The sequence below is a fragment of the Heliangelus exortis genome, chromosome 3, assembly GCF_036169615.1.
Source record: "Heliangelus exortis chromosome 3, bHelExo1.hap1, whole genome shotgun sequence".
NCBI classification, from domain to species: Eukaryota; Metazoa; Chordata; class Aves; order Apodiformes; family Trochilidae; genus Heliangelus; species Heliangelus exortis.
Window position 1 is genome coordinate 62,457,820 of NC_092424.1, and position 6,000 is coordinate 62,463,819.

Genomic DNA, 6,000 nt, shown 5'->3' on the forward strand with positions numbered 1-6,000 from the left:
TGTTGGTCAAAGCTTGGACTAGATGATCTTGGAAGTCTCTTCCAACCTAAAATATTCTGTGATTCTGTGTAAGTTCTGGTTACATCACTGTGGGTTATGGCTGGCAGCCGAACCCACAGATTTCATGTTGTTGGAGAAAACTGCGATAGTAGGATCGAATATACCATTCTATTCTACTGAGTCTGGAAGAAGCCTGACTATCTGTTAAAATTATTAACATGATATACATATTTATGCACAGATCACCTCTGAAATAAAATTTAGTTTTGGGATCTCTACAACTTAGTGGCCAGAAGACAGTCTGAATGGTTTGCTCTTTCCCATGGCAATATGTTACATGGCAATGGACTTTAACACAAATGATTTAACATCATTTAATCATAGAATCATAGAATGGTCTCAGTTAAAGATCATCGAGTTCCAACCCCTCCTGCATGGGCAAGGACACTTTCCACTAGACCAGGTTACTCAAAGCCCCATCCAGTCTGGCCTTGAAAATTTAATTCATTTAGTTTAATTAATTGTCCTTGTGATATCAATCCTTGGAATATCTGAAAAAGTCTTAAATTCATGTGACTCATTCATTTCAGAATTGGGCTGATTTTTTTAATCACTGATTGCACCATTTTGATAGGGACAAAATGCAAGTTGCTTTTTCAGTTGATTCCAAATTGTTTTGGGAGTTTTTAGCCTTGAAAAATATTTCTTACAGAAACTCACACATGTGGAAAACAGAATAAACCTGGGATACCTAAATACAATGCTTGCATGGGGTTTGACCTGCCACAATATATATTTCAGTGTATGTTAATAGAGCTGCATACAACACAGAGATAAAAGTTGACAGGGATAGTAACAATAAGTTTATGGCCTGCACTCAGATCAGTTCACACTAATATAAGGAAAAAAATATTGTATTGCTCATGCAATTAATCTGTTTTTAACATCTGCAACTGTTAGCTTATTGCTCCTTTACTTATGAAAGACAGCCTGCCATAAAGAACTACAGTGATGAGCTTGAATACCTAGCAGTCCAGTTTTGAGAAGGTATAAAAATCAAGGTGACACCAATTTTTTCTTTTTTCCATTAGCAGTCATTCTGGTTTTCCCAATTACTCTTACAATTATTCACTGTGAAGCAGTCACAAAATAGGTTTCATACAGGCAGATTTTATGCATAATTGAGGCTCTGCTTGATCCTACCATGCACTGGGGGATGACTTCTGTAAGAATATACATTGCTATTTTTAGCCTGGTTTCATCAGTTTATGTAATGATGAATTTTCTGAGTGTCCCCAGCTAACCCTGTAACTTTGAATTGATGGTTTAGCTATAACTCTATTTGACAGAAGTATTGAAAATTCCTACAAGTTTTGCAAAAGTAAGAGAGACCAGAGCTTGAAACTTTTATAAGTTCTCCCCTAGTGACTGATTCTGTGTGTGCTTTTCTACTGTCTAGCAGAGCAAGCCAGAAGCTGTTTCCAAAATGCTCTGCAGAAGAGTAAAAGGAACTTGCTCACCAGACATAAGAAGATGATAAAAAGTCGTATTTGTTTCAACTAAAGTGTTTTATTCAGCTCAGAGGACACTGGATGAAACATCTCACCATAACACATCATTCTGAATCCCAGAATCATTTGTGTTTTAACAAAGGTTAAGAGAACAAAAAGCTGACACAGGTCTTGCTGGATCTAATACAGTGTAAGGGGAGGACCAGTGACCAGTGTAAGGTCAAGGAAAACAATACAAGAACTTATAAAATTATTTATAAAAATATTGCTGGTCAATTACTTGCCCATTTTTCTTTAGGGTCTTGGAAATATTTTCTGTAAATAGCAAATTACTAGTCTGCACAGTACTTAGACATGACAATGCAAATTCTCACAGGCTGCCCCCTAGCTCTATTTAAATTAAACTACAAGAAGACAGAGCAAGTCATTGTACAGTTTGGAAGATTATCTTCGAGCTAGGAGTATCAGAACTGCTGTAACATTTGTACTACACCTTTTCAGATTTTCCTTAGGTGATTTGCATAAAAACACTATTATGGTGGAAATAAATATACAGAAATATAAGATACAATAGCATTTCGCCCCATAAAATAATTATAAGCTAACTGTTAAGTAACCAATATGACCATACATGGAAATTAAATATAAAATAGCAAAAGGCCATGCATCATCTTTTCCTTTCCCCTCCTCTTTACCTCCCTGAAACTGGGATGATGTACATTTTAAGTCACGGTAACTTAAAGAAGAAAAGCTGATGTCAAGACTTTCCAGATACACAATTGAGGAATGAGAGGAGTGGTAAACGCACACATTACACATAATTATAAATATCATTTACAGCTTATGTGCAAATCAAAGATTTTCACTGCTATCAAAAAATGTACCCCAAGACTCACCATTATATAAGGGAAACATACTCAACTAATATACTTTACCTCATCATCACATTACTTTTATGTTATTCTTACTCATCTTTACATAGTAAGCCTACTGTCACACATCAATTAACATGCAGAATTAAATTAATACGTAATATATTCATACAGAACAGACAAGTTAATTGCATGCTGCTTCCCATTTAAAGTAATGCTTTGCATTTAAAGTAATAGGTCGGATTTTTCAGGTTCCAAAATTCAGCTTTGCACACCATGCTCTGAAAGCTGGGGTACAGGACCTCTAACGTTGAATGTTACTCACGTGGTTTTACAACGTTCTGTTGCGTTAAGTGAAAAGAAACATCGGCCTCTGACATTCCTCCCCTGGTGCTTTTGGGAAGATCATCCTTCTCCAGCCAGCATCCAAGGGATGCAGGCACAGGCACTGGCTGCTTCTGCGCTGGCAGGAGGCTTAATCGCTGACAGTTTCACTGATGCGTTTCTCTGTCGGATACAGGAAGCCAGAGAAGAGGCATAATCTTTTGTCAGTCCACATGAATTGTGCAGAGAAGAAAGCTATTGCTAAAAATAACCAGACAGCATATGGCTCTCAATGCCATTTTCTTGGTGGTCTGGTAGTCAGTACCTCACAACCTTGGTTCACATAGGGGAAACAATTTCCTATCTGAGTTAAACCTCTCTAGTACATACATTAGAGTTTCACTTCTCTCATGGCTCTAAACCACAATCCTCTCACAGGCCAGCAGAAATTTAGTTTGATATGTTACACATTTTGAAAATAGCTTTCTCACTGTCAAGCATAACAGAGCAAGAATTATTTGTTTTTTCATCTAATAGTTTCATAGGACATGGTCAAACCATGTTTGCCCACCCTGCCATCAGCTATGAGATCAGATAGGGTCAGATACTTTTATGAAATCGCTGGGGGGGAATATTTTGTCTCTCTCAGGCAGATCAGGAATTGGGGAGCTCACCCCTTCTTCTGAAGTGTCACACAACAAAGGCACTCTTAGAACAAACAGTGGCAACAGTCCTTCTACAGCACACACCTTCAACACTGCAAATGCAGCTGATGTGGACTTGCCCTAGTTTTAGGTGTCTCCAGTGCTGCTAAGCATCAGTCATGGAAGCACAGAAAGCAGTACCTCTCTGAAACACACCTGAGAAACACTCAGGGTAGGGAATGCTTTTAACCATGGCTCCAGTGAAACAAACACACTCCGTTAAAGCTAACCCAGTTTCTTCAGTACAGAACCACCTTAGTATTTGGTGGGTGTTCCTTGCAGGTCCTGAGTTGGAGGAAAACAGGTACCACTTTGCCTTGCTCTTCAACAAGGGTCACAGATCACCTGCTGGGACCTGGTGCCCTCTCTCACAGCCACATCCCCCTCTTTGCAGTGGCCTCAGGCTCCCAGTCTGAGCTGTGCTCAGCCTCCATCACTGCACAGCTTTGTCTCCTCAACGTCAGAAGAGCCCTGGTCTTACCAAAGAAACTGCTACAGTTATACATACATTAAATGTATTTCTTGCAGTATGTAAGACACCTGACTGTTTCTAACAGGGCTTGATTGTAACCTCATGTTTTATAAGCTGTCTGCATCATGGTACAGTAAAACTGTGGGCAAAAGAAAGCTCAATCTCAATCAAGATACATGTTTTGTTCAAGCCAAAGGTATGGGATGAAATGAACCATTGGCTGAACAGGGTTTTGGCAAGACAGAAACCAAACACCCAACCTCCCGAGTTTTCCTCCCTGAGAGAATCTATGCTCTTTAAGTTTGCTTTCAGACTCTGAAGCTTTTGAAGAAAAGCTAAGGCATATTTGCAGAATCCACAGGCATGAAGTCTGAAGCTTATATATCTTAGCATGGAAAGGCTTTTTATATATTATGCATTTCAGAGTCAGAATGTTTGAAAACTTGAGAAATTTGCTTGTGCAAAGCAGACCCTCTTGTATTACAGGCACTGCTTAAATGGGAAAAATTACTACTTTGTAGTAGACCTACTTTGCTCATGAAATCAACATACCAGAGTAAAAAGCGCTCCTGCAGATGTCATTTGCATGGATGGCGGAGTTCTCCCTCATCTCATAGAAACCTTACCAAAAAAAGCAACATCTCAGATCCTGTCTATCAGGTAAGAAGGCCCTGGCAGCGCAACCCCAGGGCACTGACAGTTCGGTTTCCCTCTGTGCAGCCCCGGACGGGGGCCCTTGCATCGGCTCCCCCTTGTGGACCAGACACCGAAAACCGAAGCAGCTGTGGTCTTTTGTGTTCCCACAGCCTGCCTGAAGAGCAACGAAGCTGGAACGGAGGAAGTGCCAGCATCACGCACCTTCCTTCCCTCCCGGGAGCCGCGGGCCGCGATGTGAAGCGCAGAGCGCTTGGCTGACGCGCCGGTACAGCAACACCCCTGGCTTGTAAGGAACAGCGTGGGTAGGCAACAAAAACAATGAGGAAAAATCCCTTCGCTTAGCACCACTCCTACCGGGGGCTGCCACCAGCTCCGCACCCCGGTGCCGAGGGAGGTGGGAGACCCGACCCACCCCGGGCGCTCTCTAGAGCCTTCCGCCTGACCACCCGCCCTCTGCCCCGGCCACGCAGCGCTCGCCTCACGCTCTGTGCTTGGAACGCTTTCTGCCTGTCCTGGACCCAGGGCAGAGCCCGAAGCTGTGTTCCGCCCGGACTCCCACCGCCATAACCCCTCCCGCCCATTGCAAGGGCCTCTCACCCGCCTCGCCTGAGGCTCTCCTTCTCCTCCCCACGCTCCTCTCTCCGTGGGGTGGCATAGAACGTCCCTCCATACACACAGCTGCCTCCGGGACTTGGCGCTGCCCGGAAGGGAGAGCAAAGGAGGGAAGCGAACGGAACGAGGATAATGTGGCAGAGGAAGGTCGTGGCGGTAGTTGCCTTTTATTAAGTGAGGTTAGAGATGGGAATACAGATCCCTGGTGGTCTAGTGGTTAGGATTCGGCGCTCTCACCGCCGCGGCCCGGGTTCGATTCCCGGTCAGGGAAATCTACTTTTCTTTTTTCCTTTTTTTTAAAATACCTTCCCTGACATATCTGCTTTCCAGTTCCAGTTCTCCTGGAATTGGAAAACAAACTGGTGCTGCTTTTACGATTCAGGGAGCAGCCGGCCGGCTGCTGTGCAATGCCAAGGAGTCAGTGTGGTTGCCCAACAGCAAGAGATAAGGGGCACTTGTACACTTGGAGGAGTCACGCAGGAAGGAAGGGTGCACTGTGCAATCTCACTGCCCTGTACAGGTATGGGCAGGCAGGGGTAGTCTTCCCAAATGTAGCATCTGTCTGAAAGTCTTCCCTTTAAAAAACTGCCTGTGAATGCCCATCCACAGGGTTTCTAGGACCACAGAGGGCCACTGAGCAACCCTCACCTAGAGGGCCACAGGCAGGATTGTTGGCCAGCACTTAGAAATACCATATTTTCCTTTTTTGTTTTGTTTTGTTTTGTTTTGTTTTTTTGTTTTGTTTTGTTTTGTTTTTCCCCCTGAGCTGATACCTAAGGGTGATCCCACACTTTCTTGCCCACGATGAAGGCTCACCTGGTGTCATCATGAAGCTTTGAGCTTTGTCC

General features: G+C 43.2%; 1 protein-coding gene and 1 non-coding gene across 4 annotated transcripts in view; one reads left to right on the forward strand and one right to left on the reverse strand.

The window, feature by feature from the left end:
- The window catches only part of NCOA7 (nuclear receptor coactivator 7), an 85,476-nt gene extending 82,648 nt beyond the window's left edge, over positions 1 to 2,828 (reverse strand). Inside the window, exon 1 of one of the 3 annotated variants that reach the window (XM_071741011.1) lies at positions 2,709 to 2,828. The gene's annotated coding sequence lies outside the window, so the exon portion shown is untranslated. The remainder of the gene's footprint in view (positions 1 to 2,708) is intronic. The other 2 variants (XM_071741009.1, XM_071741013.1) reach the window with 2 other exon arrangements.
- A 2,523-nt stretch (positions 2,829 to 5,351) lies between these two features.
- Positions 5,352 to 5,423, forward strand: TRNAE-CUC (transfer RNA glutamic acid (anticodon CUC)). Its single transcript has one exon. It is a non-coding gene; the product is annotated as a tRNA-Glu (tRNA).
- Positions 5,424 to 6,000: the final 577 nt, after the last annotated feature.